Genomic DNA, 19,609 nt, shown 5'->3' on the forward strand with positions numbered 1-19,609 from the left:
AAGGTAGCAGCCGAACTGGAATACACGAGAGCGAGACCGACTTCAAAGCGACAGGTAAGCGGGGAGGAACTAGAGGAATTTGTCAAGAAGCTCAGAAATGTGTCAGTTATGTTCGTTTGATTTGGTTATGGGTGAACCGTTTGCCCTATCCTGTTTTCGGTCTTAGCAATTGTACCTGTTCTCACGGATTCCCAGGTAATGATGCAAGGGAAGGAGCTGTTTGACTATTCAGAGCATAACATTCAAGTCAGTTGGGGTTCTTGTAATTATGCGCTGTTCGGAAAACAATTACCGTGAAAAAAACGACATTTGTACACATAAGATGGAAGATGTAAGGACGTGCATACGCAGACTTTATGCTGTCAGAGAGTTAGTGATAACTCCGTTGATGATAACAGTCATAAAGAAAGTTCGATCACACGCAGTTTGTGGAAGTCCACGCCAGACATAGAGGAGCATCTTATTGTTTCTGCAGTTGCTCCAGTGCGGGAACACACTCAACATCATTAATGTCCAAGGATGGCTAATTCTTAATTTATCTTCTATCCTTTCCCTCTTCTATCGGCGCTTTCTAATAGTAATTCTCTGTTCCCAGTTCCAGAATATCGCACAGTGGCATGTGGTCTCCACTGCTGGATGTCAGTTTTATGACTACATCCTTTGACATTCATTCAGACTTCATCCTGTTATAGCTATTTTAATCACTCAGAAACACCACCCGTGGTGCTTTTATGACTTTATTCAAAAGGCTATTCTATTTGCAGTACCTGGATGATATCATCTTACAGAGAGAAAAAAAGAACAGGCGTAATATACGGAATGGACACAACTCTATCGAATGATCTCCCTTGTTGTTCACCGTTCGCACAATGATTTTGATTATTTCAGAAAGGACACAATAGTGGCCTTTCTGAATGAAATAAATCAATTAAAAATGTTGTTCGCAGATTCATATGCATCCTGTGCACAGGTGCCAATAGAATCGTTATAGAAGAGGAGGAGGCCAGCAAACATACTTTGACTCTCTTCTGCTCAGAATGTGTCGTTCGCCAGGTATCAATTTTCTGCAATCACTTCATAACCATTCACCTCCTTCCTGTTCCGATACGAATCCAATTCCACCTTGAATACCTGGATTGACTTTGCCCACATCAGACGACTGGGCCAACATTCCTGATATAAGCCAATAGCTGGGGAGAACAATTCATCTGTATTTTGGAATGTCATTATTTGTCAATCGATGCAAATATTTGTTTTCTGGTTTTAAATATTTGTGTCAATCTGGTGACTATTCACCAACAATAATCCGCATTTGCAGCACAACCATTTGTCACTCTGATTATGCAAACGAGGAGCACTGTGCTCTACTCTGGTATTCGCGTTAATCTATTAATTAACACGAATAGGACAGTGTCCTATTTCAAAGTGATTCAGCCAAACGTGAATGAGATATTCGATGTGAGAGAGTTAATTATGAGGCAATGTATTATTCTCGACAGACTTCTCTATCAAGTGAATATTCTGAATGTTGGTATCACAACCACATGGACGGATATTGACGTGAATCTCTCTTATGTGTTTAATTGGATAAAGCTCGATAAAGATTTGAGGTAGAAGATGAGAGATTAATATCGATGAGTGGACATTTGTAGTTCATGTTTGAAAGCTCCTGTGAGTATAAACAGTTGAAAAAAGTCATTGGAAGGAATGACCACTTTCTATGCACTAAATGCTCCGTAAAAACCTGAAAATATTTGAAACTGGGACAAGGACGAGCAAGAGATACCCGGGATGAAGGGCATTATTTCACACTGCGTGGACATACACAAAAGGGGCACAGATTTTGGATCTCTCGGCAATTCTATTAATCAAGTAGCATATGTGATCAGGTCAGGAGCTGACTGTGTGATTTTTATCTTAGTTTTGGTGGATGGATGATTCCAAAGAATGTTATCCCAATTGATCACTGCTACAAATGGAGTACAGGCTTGTTAAATGGCTTAAGGACATATTAAACTATCATATGCAGTTCTCCATCCAACACTTTCCATCATTTCCTTGCCTTGTTTTGCAAGCCATCAACCCTGTGTGACTGAAGAGTAGGTAAGCAGGAACTTCTGGTTTAATTGGAATCAGCTTAACTGTTATAGCAACCAATACAAAATTGTGGGATATAGGTAAATAGTGTTACTTCTGCAAGTAGAATTGAGTACTAACTTTAGTGTATAATTGTGGGAATAAGGTAAATAATTCCTAATTTTTGTTTTTAATTGTTGAAAATTGGGTAATAACTTTAGTGCATAATTATTCCAGCAAATAATTTCTTTCATCATGATAGTTTAAATAACTTACAGTCTAAGCAAAATAGTTGAGATAGCTGACACGCATAAACAAGGCAAGAAAAAAAACACATTTTTAAAATGTATATTCAGGAATGGAATGTACCTATGAACAATGGAAGATGTTACAAGCAAACAGATAAAGTGAAAAGAACATCAAGATCCAAGTTTTGCAAAATCCCCCTTATGTCAGCACTTACAGAGGGGAGGGTCGCCAAATTGGAGAAGGGGGGAAGTCATAATGGCGGAGCACAGCTGGCTAATGGCAGAACACAATAAGGGAGATTAGAACATAGAACATAGAAGAATACAGCGCAGTACAGGCCCTTCGGCCCTCGATGTTGAGCCGATCCAAGCCCACCTGACCTACACTAGCCGACTATCCTCCATATGCCGATCCAATGCCCGCTTAAATGCCCATAATGAGGGAGAGTCCACCACTGCTACTGGCAGGGCATTCCATGAACTCACGACTCGCTGAGTAAAGAACCTACCCCTAACATCTGTCCTATACCTACGCCCCCTTAATTTAAAGCTATGCCCCCTTGTAACAGCTGACTCCATACGAGGAAAAAGATTCTCACTGTCGACCCTATCTAAACCCCTAATCATCTTATACACCTCTATCAAGTCACCCCTAAACATTCTTTTCTCCAATGAAAACAACCCCAAGTGCCTCAGCCTTTCCTCATACGATCTTTCTACCATACCAGGCAACATCCTGGTAAACCTCCTCTGCACTCGTTCCAGTGCCTCCACATCCTTCCTATAGTATGGCGACCAAAACTGCACACAATACTCCAGATGTGGCCGCACCAGAGTCCTATACAACTGCAACATGACCTCAGTACTCCGGAACCCAATTCCTCTACCAATAAAAGCCAGTACGCCATATGCCTTCTTCACCGCACTATTTACCTGGGTGGCAACTTTCAAAGATTTGTGTACATGGACACCAAGATCCCTCTGCTCATCCACACTACCAAGTATCCGACCGTTAGCCCAGTACCCCATCTTTTTATTACTCTTACCAAAGTGAATCACCACACACTTAGCGACATTGAACTCCATTTGCCACCTTTCTGCCCAGTTCTGCAGCTTATCTATATCCTGCTGTAACCTGCCACATCCTTCCTCACTGTCGACAACTCCTCCGACTTTCGTATCATCCGCAAACTTGCTCACCCAACCTTCTAACCACTCCTCCAGGTCATTTATAAAAATGACAAACAGCAATGGTCCCAAAACAGATCCTTGGGGAACACCGCTAGGGACGGCACTCCAAGATGAACCTTTGCCATCAACTACTACCCTCTGTCTTCTTCCAGCCAGCCAACTCCTAATCCAAACCTCCAACTCACCCTCAATGCCATACCTCCGTATTTTTTGCAGTAGTCTACCATGGGGAACCTTATCAAACGCCTTACTAAAATCCATATACACCACATCTACTGCTTTCCCCTCGTCCACCTCCTTAGTCACCTTCTCAAAGAATTCAACAAGGTTTGTGCTGCACGACCTGCCCTTCACAAAACCATGCTGACTATCCTTGATCACATTATTCCTATCCAGATGTTCATAAATCCTTTTCCTTACAATTCTCTCGAAGATTTTGAGACTCACCGGCCTATAGTTACTAGGGTTATCCCTACTCCCCTTCTTGAACAAGGGAACCACATTTGCTCGCCTCCAATCTTCTGGCACTACTCCTGTAGACAGCGAGGACATAAAAATCAAGGCCAATGGCTCTGCAATCTCCTCACTTGCTTCCCAGAGAATCCTAGGATAAATGCCATCAGGCCCAGGGGACTTATCTATTTTCACACTTTCCAGAATTTCCAACACCTCTTCTCTACATACCTCAAAGCCATCCATTCTACTTAATAGTGACTCAGTACTCACATTGACAACAATGTCCTGTTCCTAATTGAATACTGACGAAAAGTATTCATTCAGTGTCTCCCCAATCTCTTCAGCCTCCACACGCAACTTACCACTACTATCCTTGACTGGACCTATTCCTACCCTAGTCATTCTTTTATTCCTGACATACCTATAGAAAGCCTGAGGGTTTTCCCTAATCCTACCAACTAAGGACCTTTCATGTCCCCTCCTTGCTGCTCTTAGCTCTCTCTTCAGGTCCTTCCTGGCTACCTTATAACTCTCAATCGCCCCAATTGAACCTTCACGCCTCATCTTTAGATAGGCCGCCCTCTTCCATTTAACAAGGGATTCCAATTCCTTATTAAATCACGGCTCCCTCACACGACCCTTTCCTCCCTGCCTGACGGTTACATACTTATCAAGGACACTCAATAGTTGCTCCTTGAACAAGCTCCACATATCAATTACACCCTTGCCTTGAAGCTTACTTTTCCAGGCCACACATCCTAAGTCATGCCTCACAGCATCATAATTTCCCTGCCCCCATCTATAACTCTTGCCCTGTAGTACACACTTCTCCCTCTCCATCACTAGAGTAAAGGTCACCGAATTGTGGTCACTGTCCCCAAAGTGCTCACCTACCTCTAATTCTAACACCTGGCCTGGTTGATTACCCAGAAACAAATCCAGTATGGCCTCACCTCTTGTTGGCCTATCTACATATTGTGTCAGGAAACCCTCCTGCACACATTGGACAAACACTGACCCATCTAACGAACTTGAGCTATAGCTTTCCCAATTAATATCAGGAAAGTTAAAGTCCCCCATAACAACCACCCTATTACTTTCACTCTTCTCTTGAATCATCCTCGCAATCCTTTCTTCTACGTTTCTAGGACTATTAGGAGGCCTGTGAAAAACTCCTAACAGGGTGACCTCACCTTTCCTATTCCTAACCTCAGCCCAAACTACCTCAGATGGCGAGTCTTCATCCATCGTCCTTTCCACAGCTGTAATACTATCTTTGACAAGCAATGCCACACCTCCCCCTCTTTTACCCCCACCTCTGACCCTACTAAAACATTTAAACCCTGGAACCTGCAACAGCCAATCCTGTCCCTGTTCTACCCATGTCTCCATAATAGCCACAACATCGAAGTCCCAGGTACCAACCCACGCTGCAAGTTCACCTACCTTATTTCGTATACTTCTTGCATTGAAGTACACACTCTTCAAACCACTTTCCTGTTTACAGGCACCCTCCTTTGAAATTGATGCCATGTTCCTAACCTCCCTACACTCCAGGTCCTGCACCCTAAAGCTACAGTCTGGGTTCCCATGCCCCTGCAGAGTTAGTTTAAACACCCCCAAGAGCACTAGCAAACCTCCCACCAAGGATACTGGTGCCCCTCAAGTTCAGGTGTAGACCATCCTGTTTATAGAGGTCCCACCTTCCCCAGAAAGAACCCCAGTTATCCAAATACCGGAATCCCTCCCTCCTGCACCATCCCTGTAGCCACGCATTTAACTGTTCTCTCTCCCTGTTCCTCGACTCTCTATCACGTGGCATGGGTAACAAACCAGAGACAACAACTCTGTTCGTTCCAACTCTGAGCTTCCAACCGAGCTCCCTGAAAGCCTGCCTAACATCCTCAGCGCTCCTCCTACCTATGTCATTGGTGCCAATGTGAACCACGACTTCGGGCTGCTCCCCCACCCCCTCCAGGACCCGGAAAACACGATCAGAGACATCACGTACCCTTGCACCTTGGAGGCAATATACCAAACGTGAGTCTCTCTCGTTCCCACAAAACCTCCTATCTGTGCCCCGAACTATCGAGTCCCCAATTACTATTGCTCTGCTCTTCTCCACCCTTCCCTTCTGAGTAACGGGGACAGGCTCCGTGCCAGAGGCCTGAGCCCCGTTACTTGCCCCTGGTAATTCCCCCCCCCCCGCCCGCAAGTATCCAAAACGGTACACTTGTTCTTGAGGGGAACGGCCGCAGGGGGTCCCTGCACTGGCTGCTTCCTCCCAGTCCCCCTCACTGTCACCCATCTATCTGCCATCTTTGGAGTTACTACTTCCCTAAAGCTCCGATCTATGACCCCGTCTGCCTCCCGAATGATCCTAAGTTCATCCAACTCCAGCTCCAGTTCCCTCACACGGTCTTGGAGGAGCTGGAGATGGGTGCACTTCCTGCAAGTGTTTTCAGCAGGGACGTCCATGGCATCCCTCACCTCAAACATGTTGCAAGAGGAACATTGCACTGCCTTCACTGCCATCCCTCTGAAAGTAACCTTTTGTTAAAAAAAAAACTAGGTCTAAAGAATAGAACAAGCAAAATGCAGCACTTACCTACTTACCACAACGGGTCTTATTATTTAGGTTAGAGGAGGGCGGTTGGGAGACACTACCTCTGTAGTGCCTCCGGTTCTTCTCCTGTGCGCTTTTAAAGGGAAAAAAACCTACCCGGCTGCCCCTCCAGTCTTCGTCACTTCCCCCTGCTGCTCCCGCTCTTTCTGTCAAGAGAGAAAAAAACACCGCTGCCCGCTACCGGTAAGTAATTTTCAAACAAACTGTCTTACCTTAGCTGCTGTTCGCACTCAAAGGTATGATTGATAGGTATGAAGATCTATGAGGTAAACGGGGAGTACCAAAAATTAAAACTGAAACAATTGTAAAGCAATTTGTGTGAATGTGTGTGCCCACTGGTCACCCCTTCATGCAAGAAGGTTTCAATAAAATTCGCTGCTTCAGATTTTGACTCGGACTGGAAGTTATTATACTGTGAGCTCTGCTTCTCACAATTTGGGGGCTTCGTCCGGGATGTCCTTCATCACGGCAGGGTAAAGCACCATTGACGGCTGGGAAGATGCGGCCCATTCCTTTTAGAATGGACCCGTGTTCCTTGGCAGTGGGCTACCCCTTCTGGTTGACTGATCGAGATCCGATGATTGTCGACGTGAACCAGGCGAAAGGTTGTAAGTAGGCTTAGTGAGCCAGGCAACTCTGTAAGAAAATTGACTTTTAAGTACTGCCTTGGTGGCTGGGATTGAATTCTAGTAGTTAGTAAGGGACTAACGAAGGAACTCAATATGGGCTGTGCCGTGGGTAAGGAAAAAGCCTCCAAGAAAAATAAAATGGAAACGGAGGCGGGGTCCTTGACAACAAACCACCAGAAAGTCCGTTGGGCAGGATATTGTGGAATTGGAAAAAAATAGCACTTTTACAAGGGGAAAAGATAGGAAAAAGATGATTAAATATTGTTGCTTTGTATACACTGAGCAATCCATTCTTCGTCCTGCCGTCTTCTGGCCAAAGTATGGGTCAGATGAAGACTCGGTGTGTCAACGGAAAACAACCTTACAGTCTGGTGGAATAAGATTATGCTTCATGTCTTGAAGGGCTAGTAGCTGAAGGGCTACTGAGTGGACACTTCGCAATTAACTTCTGGACAGACATTCAGAAAAATATTCAAAAGCTAGAGGAGTTGTTGCGGGAAACTCAAAGTGTCTGTGAGATATGGTGTCTGTGTGTGTGTGTGAGAGAAAGAGCTGTACAGCTAAAATAAAGTTTAACCCTTTGTGAGACGGTTTGAATGTACATTTGTTTGTTGGTGATTGAATGTTTGTGCTTTGTTCCCTGGAGCTTGAGATCCAGGACTATTTTGTATCTAATTTCTATTATGGAAATTTTAACACGATTTCTTTTAACGTTCAGGATTTTGCAGATTATGAAATAAAATTTTCGCTCCTGTTCTTTTAAAGGTCATGACTGCCTTAATATCAGTTTCTAACTAATCTATTTTATCCTCACATAAAAGCGATTTATGGACGACAGTTTAAGTCTCAGTTCAATATTAGATTGTAATAAATCAAAAAAAAATTCTATGGTTAATATCGGTGATCTTGGAATCGGCCATTATTTATGCATTATAATTTTTAAAAACTTGAATAGAGAAATCATTTTAAGGCAGCTCTGGTTATTTCACGACTTATAGCATTGTAATTGAGCAATGACCGGTCAGGTCTATTTAAGAAAACTAATTTTGGATTTAAATCAAGGGACTAAATCCGGGCAATTATAGTGGATTTCAAAGTTAGGACCTGTGTGCATTTTACATTTTAAATATTAAACACTGAATAAATAAGTTTATAATATATAAATATGTGTTTACAAGTAAAATTCCAAAATATATAGTTGGGAACATGCGTTAACGTTAGACAAGCATAAATTGAAAAATTGTATGTGAGATTACAAGGGGAAAGAGGCTCGTCGTATTTGAGGTTACAGGGAGCAAGAAATATTGCAATATTTCTTTTATAAAACTCAAAAGCTAAATAAAACATTGGGTGATAGGGAATGGCCATTAGGTGGTCCTAAAGCTGTTCAATTGGTTAAATAGGCTCAGCAATTGATCTAGCAACGTAACATGAGAAGCAGAAACAGAAGGCAAAAATAAATATAGCCATGCTTGATGAGGTAATGAAGGAAAGGGCAAAACTAAAAGGAGAAGGAAACCGGAATGGTGGTGGGCAACATGTTGAAAATAAAGGGAGGAGAACACATCGTGGAGGAGATGTTAAGGGGTCTGGTAGACAGGAACATGGATCAAAGTGGAAATCCCCACAGGCGGGATATTATTACTGTGGAAGAACTGATAACTTTAAGAGAGAGTGCCCAGATCTGAAAAAGGAAGAAAAGGCAGTGCCGTTTATTAACCTTGGTGTAGAAAAGGGGTATCAGAGGTTCCTGCCCCCCGGGGACCCACCAGGAACCCTTGATAAGTTTAAAGGTGGGATCTTACAAAATGGCCGTAATTTTCCTAATCGATACGGGGGCAGCAATGTAATCCTTAAATTTTTAGCCCAAGGGAGCGGGAACAAAAATGTTAATTGGATTATGGTGACAGTTTTGAGATGAGCAGCACGAAGAATGTGTTTTGCGCTCATGGCAAGATACTGCCAAAATAATTGGGAATTGAATTAAATGCAAATGGTGCTAGGAAATCTGTTGAGGTACTTAAAAATGAATGTGCTCGAGCAAAACGATTACAGAAACAGAATGAGAAGTCGCAAGTGACTGATAAACAAACAGAACTGCGCAATTATAGTTTTTAAAATGTTTCGCTCACTTGTTGCGTTTCCACCATGAATTATTTAATATATATAATTGCTAATTAATATATATATATAAATCAATTAAATTAGGCTGAATCAATATTAATTGGCAGGATTCTTTCACACATTCTCAGTGACCTGTCATATTGATTCATGGTTAACTTAAAGCATTAACTGCTTTAATTCACTGTTAATCAAAGAATGGAAAGCTACATTCCAGGCCGGAATGTGTGCAGGCCGTGGCAGCAACAGCCTTACTGGTAGTGGTGAGTCGGAAACTTAATTTTGGGGAAGCCTTAGTATTCAGCACCCCACATCAGGTACGGATCATATGAAATCAGAAAGCAGGAAGATGGCTCACAGTCTCTAGGATCTTGAAATATGATGCAATTTTAATAGAACAGGATGACCTTGTGCTAGTCACAGACAGTTGCTTGAATCCAGCTGCATTTCTGTTTTGGGGAGAGGGGGCGGCCTTTGACAACGCAGAACACGACTGCCTTAGTATTATTGAATATCAGACTAAAGTGTGAATGGACTTAAGAGACTTACCGTTGCATGCAGGAGCTTGGTTGTTTATCGACGGGTGCTCCTGGGTGATTAAGGGGAAAAGGCACAATGGATATGCTAGAGTAGATGGGATAGAGGGAAGCGTTATTGAGGCTGAAATGCTACCTGACGGCTGGTCAGCCCAAAACTGTGAACGCTCTGGCCTAGAAAGAGCTCTCAGAACCTTAGGAAACAAAAATAGGAACGATATATATACAGACTCCAATTATGCGTCTGGAGTGGGACATATCTACGGAAAACATTGGCAAGATAGAGGACTCATAAATAGCAGAGGAAAATAATTAGCACATGAGGAATTGATAAAACAAATGCTGGAACCTCTGTTACTCCCGACAGAAATAGCGGCAGTTCATACAAACAGACACCAGAAAGAGAATGAACCGGAAGTAAGGGGAAATAGACTGGCCGGTGAGGTAGTTAAATAAGCCGTACTGAATTTACAGGGAGCAGTGATATACTCCCTCATTCCTGAAATTCCAGGTCTTCAGGGTACCCTGTTGTTTACTGAAAAGGATGAAAAGGAACTAAAAGATTTAGGAGCTGCAAAGACAGCAGATGGACGCTGGATATTACCCGACGGGAGGGAAATGTTGAATAAAATGATGATGCAAGAGATTATGGCTGCGCTACAACATTGGAGTCACTGGAGATTGCAAGCAATGTGTGATTTAGTCTTAAGGAAATATGGATGCAAAGGGATATATGACCTTTGGGAACAGGAGTTGGGATGTCATGTTGAGGTTGGACATGATGTTGGTGAAACCTCTTCTGAACTAATGTATGCAGTTCTGGTTGCCCTATTATAGGAAGGATATTAAACTGCAGAGGATTCAGAAAGTAGCTGTTTCTGGCTTGTATATTATTAGAATGACATTAGATGGGTCACATGACATTCAGAGAGGGAGCAACCAAGGCTGGTATTTGGGCGAGGGTTCAAACTACTCTAGTGAAATTACTGGCTCAGCTTTTAGCTATTAAAACACTTTCAGAGAACTCCTCTGCTGCACAGCTCACCAAGAGGTGAGAAGTGTGAAACTTTAAATGTCGACAGACAACAGTTTCTACCATCCATTAACCAGGATGTTGCAGGAAATGGAGGATTTGCAATATAAAAATAGATTGGAAAGGCTGGGACTTCTTTCACTAGATCATAGGAGGTTGAGGGGTGACTTTATAGAGCTTTTTAAAATCATGAGGGGCATAGATAAGGTGGATGACTAGGGTCTTTTCCCTAGAATGGGGGAATTCAATATTAAGAATCATACATTTAAGGAGAGAGGAGAAAGATTTGAAAATGATATGAGGGGCAACGTTTTTTAGACAACATGTGGAATGAACTGCTAGAGAAAGGAGTGGATGTAGATATAGTTACAACATTTAAAATACATTTGGATGAGTTCATGAATATGAAAGATTTGGTGGGATATGAGCCATGTGCAGACAGGTAGGTCTAGTTTATTTTGGGATCACAGTCAGTGTGAACTGGTTGGACCGAAGGGTCTGTATCCATGCTGTATGACTCGGACCCCTGGGCCAGACAGAAAAGTGAGGTTGAGCATGATCAGCCTTAATCTGATTGAATTTCCAGTGGAGACAGAAGTCTGGACAACTGAATCGACAGAAGAGCCACTTAAACTTAATTTGTAAAGACTTTAAATAACTGATTATACAGTAGCGGTGCGAGCGCGGGATAGTTTCTGAACTATTGTATGCTAATTCTCTCGGTGCTTCAATACCACTGTAAAATGGGAAGAATCTTTACGTACACTATATTAGCTTTTCTAGTCGTTGGATTCTGTCAGACCATGGTGTGGTCGTCTTACTTGGTGATAACGTTTCCACAAAGTACAAATGCACAAGTCGTAGAAACAGATGCCTGCAGCCCGGTGGATTGTGGAGATGTAGAAAAAATCAAAGGGAACACAGTAATTCAGAGATACATCTCAGGTTCTATGAAAAAGGTCCCGAAAGGTGGGGGTTGGGGTGCATGGAATAAAACTAACGGGATGAAAGTGTCCCGGAGAGAGAAGTGTAAGGAATATCTTTGGGATTAAGAATGTAAAGAATGGCGGAGGCAGGAAGATCTCAGAGGTGATCTCTTAAATAATCCATTCATTTCAGTACACCGAGGACTCTTCCGGCCAGCTCTTGACTGTCCCGCTTAAAAGTATAACCCAATATATTTAACAATAAAGAAAACCCCATGGAATGAAACAGTTTTATGGGAGAAACCCATTAGGTCCAATTAGACCAAATATTTGGGATAGAGATGAAAGCAGACGGGAAGAATTTCCTGGGATGTTGTTTTAAAATACAGGTGAAAGACAGAACCCGAGTAGGAGAAAGGAATAGTAAAGTCCCTCACTCTGACCTAAAGGTGATAAAAATTGTAGAGGTATAGGACTTAAAGCAGACCATTGAAGTAGAAACATGATATGGGGATACAAATGTCTGGGTTCAATGGGTAAAGTACACTGTGTAAAGTTTGAATAAAATCAATTGTTTTGCATGTGCCTCTGAGAGACCAATGGCCCAAGTGTTCCCCTTTCTGCTCGGGTGGAAACGAGACAGGAGGGGCATGACATGCATGATCGCCCTTATCAGGATGAAACTACATGAAGTAATAAAGATTGCATGCCCCTTTTATTAAAGTTCCTTCCTCTAAAGGAGCAAGTCTTGAAGACGCCTCACCCCATGCTTTCCGCCGTGGTCGGAAATCACACATAGTGTATAAACAGGCGAGGAACCGACCGATCCAGATATTTGGCGGAGTTAAATCATGTACCGAGAATGAGTACGTGACGGAAGAGGCAGGGAACTACTCAGCATTAAGGATTCCCTGAGCGGATCTGTGGTGGGACTGCGGAGGGATAATATTGAGACCTGATGAAGGGCTTTTGCCCGAAACGTCGATTTTACTGCTGCTTGGATGCTGCCTGAACTGATGTGGACTTCCAGTACCACTAATCCAGAATCTGGTTTCCAGCATCTGCAGTCATTGTTTTTACCTAATATTGAGACCCAACCTACTTCCAGATTGGAGGGGCATGTGTGCAATTGTACAATTGGCAATTCCATTCACCCTGGCATTTGAAAAGGAAGAGATAGCAAAGGGAGGGGGACGAAGTAAGAGCTCACTATTGGGTACTTTGTTTGATGATCAGGTATATCCAAACCCTATAGGAGTCCCAACAGGGTGACCTGATGAGTTCAAGGCTCATAACCAGATCACAGCAGGCTTTGAATCAGTTCTCTTTTGGTGGGTAACGGTTAACAAAAATGTGGATTGGATAAATTATATTTTCTATAATAGGCAAAGGTTTATCAATCACACGAGAGATGCAATTAAATGAATAGCTGAACAACTTGATGCAACCAGACGAATGGCATGGGAGAATAGAATGGCCCTTGATATCTTCCTAGCAGAAAAAGTGTAATGTTAGGAGGAAGCTGTTGTACTTATATTCCAAATAACACAGCCCCAGATGGATCGATTACTCGAGCCCTGCAATGTCTGACAACACTAGCCGAAGAACTAGCAGAAAATTCAGGAGTGAGCACATCATTCACTGGGTGGCTGGAATCGTTGTTTGGAAAATGGAAGGGTGTGGTGGTTTCAGTCCTTACCTCTTTGCCTCTTTGATCGTAGTGGTGGGAGTACTAATCGCACTAGGGTGCTGTATCTTACCCTGCGCACGGGGGTTAATTCTAAGGTTGATTGAAACAATTTTAGCCACACGAATGCCTTTAAAGAACAATCGGGTGGAAGGGCTCTACCCGTTGAACAATGAGGGAATAAGTGACCCCGGGAAGAATTCCAGAATAAATGAAATTTCGGGAAAATTTGTGGGTCAGTTTGGAAGCAACATATTAAAACAACGATGCAGAAGATAACAAAAGATAATAAAAAAGCAAGGGGGAAATTTTGGGATATAGGTAAAACAATGTTACCTCTGCAAGTATAGTTGAGTACTAACTTTAGTGTATAATTGTGGGATTTAGATAAATATTTACTAACTTTCGTGTATAACTGGATAATTGGGGACTAACTTTAGTGCATAATTATTCTAGCAAATAATTTCTTTCATCGTAGTAGTTTAAATAATTTACAGTCTCAGCAAATTAGCTGAGATAACTGAAACGCATAAACGAGGCAAGAAAAGACACATTGTTCAAATGCATATTCAGGAATGCAATGTACCTATGAACAATGGAAGATGTTATAAGCAAACAGACAAAGTGAAAAGGACATCAAAATCCAAGTTTAGCAAACTCTCCCTTATGTCAGCACTTACAGAGGGGAGGGTCGCTAACTTGGAGAAGGGGGAAGAAATAAGTGCGAAGCACAGCTATGTAGTGGCAGAACACAATAAGGGAGATTGATAGCTATGAAGACCTATGAGGTAAAGGGAGAGTACCAAAAATTAAAACTGAATAAATTGTAAAGCAATCCCTGAATGTGTGTGCCCACTGGTCACCCCTTCTTGCAAGAAGGTTTCAATAAAATTCGCTGCTTCAGATTTTGACTCGGACTGAAGTTTATTATACTATGAGCTCTGTCTCTCACATTATCATTAAGAACTGTTCCACTTCCATTGTGTGTGAGTTGAAGCCGACACCGTTCTGTAATGTTCGATATTTTGCAAGTACATCGTATCAAATTAATCACCCACACTATGATTCTGAGATATCACGTCTTGCCATTGCAATATTACATACACCCTTCATCCTGCATATGAGCACACGAAAATGAGATTAGTCACGATATGAACCTATTCCTACTTTCCGGAGGAAATAATTTGTTCTCCATGTCACTCACACTCCATCTCCGAGGCACACTACAGATTACAGCAGAGAAAAAGGGTAAAGTTGTAACTTGCTCGCTGAAAGGGTGGCTTTGTCCACAGACGTTTCGTCACAATGTTAGGTAACATCATCAGTGACCCTCAGGTGAAAAGTTCGTAATAACCTGCGCTATTTATTTCTGTCTCTTGGTCTGCCAATGTGAGTGATACAAATTCCGGTTCGTTTTCTTTTATTCAGAGGTTGGTAAATGGGATCCAAATCGATGTGTTTATTGATGGAGTTGCTGTTTGAATGCCACGCCCATTAGGCACTCCCGTTCATGTCTCTGTTTAGCCTGTCCCCGAATGGGATGTGATGTCAAATCGTAGTGATGTCCTACTTCATCTCTGTTTCAGGAAAGTAGTGATAGCTGATCATGCGTTTTGATTGCTACTTAGTGTTCATGTATCCTGGTGGCTAGTTTCCCGCCTGTCCGATAGCGTGCTGGTAGCGACAAATCTACTAACAAAATGAAACTGCTACTGATGAGCCTAAAGCACCCTTGAGAAACAACGAGCAAAACGAATGCCATTTCCAAAAAGCACTGTAGGGACAGCATGAAACGTTATGTTGGAGAAACAGTCAGACATCTAAACTCAAGGATACATTAACACCAACTAGCCACGAGAAGACATGACTAGCTATCACTAGTATCCTTATACGCAGACGAAGAAAGACACTCCTTCAACTGGGACATCACATCCATCCTCGGACAGGCTAAACAGTAACACGCATGGGAATTCTCTGAGCTCTGGCATTCAAACCGGAACTCCATCATTTAATACATCTGAATGGATCCCATTTACCACCTTCTGAGAAAAAGAACCAGAAAAGATATCACCCACCTTAACAGACGAAGATAAATAAATAGAAGACAGGATAGAACACCAGCGCTTCAACAGAGCTCAGTGATGATGTTCCCTCAAATGGTGACCTAAACTTCTGAGAACAAACCTACCAGCTCAGCGAGCAAACTTAACTGAGTGGGTAATGGTGGGAAGTCACGTCTGAGAGAAATGCGATGTAGTGTCCCAATGGAGTGGAACTTAATGACTGAGGTGATCGGGATGCAGTGAAAAAGGTGAATTGAATGTAATGACTCAAGAGAGAGAACACAGAGTTTTAGATTCCAGTCGTAATGCAGAGGCCATTCGACCAACGGTATACTACCACTTTCATAAATCTCACTTTCTCCAAATAAACCGATAGTCTTGGATATTATGATACTTCAAGTGTTGCTTCACTATATTTTACTGTTTGAAATGTTTCCCACCTGAACTGTCCTCCCAGCTAATGCAGCACAAACACCAATACCGCTTCTGCATATATGCTTTTACTCGAAAAGCCTCATGAGACTCCTATCTTTCCCTTCAAAATTGCTTTTTTTGTTATATTAGTTTCGATCAATGGAAACAGGTTTTGTTTTATTCTTTCAGCGTGTCCATGCTCTTTCTAATTTCTACTCCGCTGCTAGGCCTACAAGCAATATCTTCCTCTCCAGAGAAGATGACTCGGACAATTCCCACCCTCCTTCAAATCTCCATTTCAGGCAAATTCGTGGTAAATTTTCTGTGCACTCCCTCCACTGTTGTCAAATCTTTCTGCTGTGCATTGAGCAGGCTGTTCTGAGAACTCCAGGAATGTCCCAAGCAAAGTTATTTGCAGACGAAACTTAATTTCCCTGCGTTTATGAGCGAAAAGGACACATGGGAAATGGAACCATCCGAAGTGCTTCATCAATTGCCTTCTGAACCTGCCTTGACACATTCACGAATCTGTGTCTACACACAGCAAGACATGTCAGCTCCTCTCTGATTTCGAATTTCCAGCCATTCATTCTTCCTTCTTCGAAATTGTATCATTACACACATATCTCTGTAACATTTCGTCTGGTACACAACCGTCCCCCTGAGAAATCATTTGTATCCACTTGTCACCAAATAGCTTGCCCGTCACTGTAGTTACTTGGCCAATCGTTGGACCTCCGCAATCTTAACATAAATCTGATCAATAACTGGGAAGTCCATTCAACAACATTCTCTGCTTGCATTCTACTTTTCCAGAATAAAGGAGGAGACAGTGAGGTCTGCCGATGCTGGAGATTACAGTTAAGAGTCCGTTCCTGGAAAAGCAGAACCGGTCAGGCAGCATCCAAGTATCAAAAAAATCGACTTTTCAGGCTGATATTCCTGATGAAGGGCTCCGGCCCATAAGGTCGATGTTCCTGATCCTCGAATGCTGCCTGACCTGCTGTGCTTCTCCAGCAACACACTCCGAACCCTGATCTCTACCATCTGCAGACCCCATCGTCTCCGAGTCGATTTCAACCTTACTGCCAAGCCTCTTCCAAGGATGCCTACCTTGAAGAAGTTCTCCTTCTCTCTCTATAAAGAAGACCCGATGAAGGGGTCTGGACTGAAACATCGATTTTCCTTCTCCACGGATGCTGCCTGACCTGCTGTTCTTCTTGAAAATAAAGTCAACTACGAAGTAATGTCTTCACATTTTATAAATGTGCTTCAGTTGAAGCAACAATTGCGCTCTGTGAACTCAGCAGGACCAAATCCTACCTGAATGTTCCTTTTGATATAATCGTAAAATACGTGAATATTCTCCTTAATGCTACCCGTCAGCGTTATTCTATCCACTTGCCTCTCCCTGTAAATTCTTTACATACTTATCTATCGAGCGTTTAATTGTTTAGGCGTTCATTTGCTTCCGGGAACTTCTTGTCAACTTGTGCTGTTGTGATGACTCATCAGATCCTATCACATCGCCCACAGACAGTGCATTAATGAGACACACGATGCATTTCTTTGAGAAATTAATGCAGTACATAATCGTTTTGTGTTCCTCTAAAATCGTACACTGTACCCTTTTTTAAAGATGATATGCCACCTTCATTTCTTTCCATTGCAGAGACAGAGACAACTCAGGGGGTCGGGTATGGTTTGGTACTGCCCTTTTGGCGCCGATCATTTGGCCCCACGGTTTTGGTTGTAAACTTTTTTGGGCTCATTACTTTGGCGCCAATTCAGAATTAAAAAATACGTCTTGTTTAGTTAAAGAAGAGACCCGATGTGATTTTCTCAAATTGCAAGAGTTGATAGTCAAAGCTGTAATGGCCCGCTGTAGATACAAGTCTCATTATGTAATCATTTTCTCATTTAACTATTGTTAATAGTCATCTACTGCCTTGACGATACTTAAGCTTATCTGTCTTAACATTGAAAATATTCTAAGCAAGAGAGACAAACCAATATTTTCACATGATGGTTATCCAAATGTATTGGCGCCAAAACAGCTCTGCGCCAAAGTAAAGAGCACGAAAACAGTTCAGAGGCAAAACGGCGGGGCCAAATGATCGGCGCCAAACTGGCGACGCCAAATATTCCCATTCCGAACTCATTGATCCGAGGACATATTGACAACATTTTTGATTGACATTGCCTCGACTATCTGTACAGGATCTGAGACCTTGACTTTGAAATCGTTTACTCCTCAACCTAACACAGCAGAAGCATATAATCTTCAGATTGATTCTGAGCAAGTTGAGGAAATTTTGGATTATGTAAAAATTCAGGGAAAGTATCTGAACACCAAAGCTGTGAGGCGAGAGAGACCTGTGGAACAGATGCAGAGAGCTTTCGTACCAGTTGCACAAGTTGAATGATTGGACAAAAGAATACAGAATGAAATCCATTGTGGTAACAAAACGGGGGAAGACAGTTTTAAATCAAAATGGCGATAAATTGAGAAAGTGTGATGTCCAAAGACACTTACTTGTCCTTGTTACAAAAGCAAAACATGCAGGTAGGACAAGAAGAAGGAAAATGTAACGTCGGCTTTCAGAGCAAACAGTACCGAATGCAGTGTCAGCGACATCTTGCGCCAAATGCATACGGCTTAAAAGAGATCACGAATGAATACTGCATGCAGTTTTGGTCTACTTAACTGATAAAGGATGGACTTGCTTTAAAGGCAGTGCCAGTGACTTTACCAGAGTGATTCCTTGACTGGCTGAACTGACTTGGAAAGTTGTGAGTAAGGTGATTGGATAGTGACTGAGGGAAGTAGGATGTAGTGACTAAGTGCAGTTCGATTTAATGTCTGAGCAGTTTGAAAAGTATTATTTGAGGCGTGTAGAAAGTAATGATTCAGATTGGGGAGACGGGAATGAAAGATTATACAAGAGCCTATTTGACACTTCAAATCGGTACTGACAATAGTAATAATACCAACTTCACAAGTGCAAAGTTCCCGCACTGGGCGCATGTATTGAATCATTTGACACTTTGAGTGATCCTCTAAATACTTTCGAATGATTGTTACGTTTCCCACTAGTACTATCTTCGCTGACAGTGCAATCAAATCGGCAATGACACTCCGGTGAAAACTATATTCCGTCTTAATCGTCGAACATGGACAACAGAACAGAGAACATAGAACAATACAACGCAGAACCCTCCCTTTAACCCGCGAGGTTGCGCCGACCTTTGAACGAAACGTAGTCCATCTCCCTACCCTGTCCCATCGTCATCCATATGCTTATCCAAGGACTGTTTAAACACCCCTATTGTTTCTGAGTTATCTACACTGACAGACATGCCGTTCCACGTTCTTACCAGTATCTAAGTAAAGAACCTGCCTCTGACATCTGTCGTAAATCTTTCATCCCTTAGTTTGTACCTATTTCGCCTTGTACAAACCGACGTCATCATCCGAGGGAACAGTTTTTCATATTCCGCCCTAACGAATCCTCTGATCATCTTGTATGTCTCTATTAAATCCCCTCTTAGCCTTCTTCTCTCCAGACATTACTCATAAGATTTTCTCGCCAGACGAGGCAA

Source organism: Chiloscyllium plagiosum, unplaced genomic scaffold (genome assembly GCF_037043375.1).
Source record: "Chiloscyllium plagiosum isolate Xiang-an unplaced genomic scaffold, Cpla_swu_hap1 HiC_scaffold_46, whole genome shotgun sequence".
Taxonomy (NCBI): Eukaryota; Metazoa; Chordata; class Chondrichthyes; order Orectolobiformes; family Hemiscylliidae; genus Chiloscyllium; species Chiloscyllium plagiosum.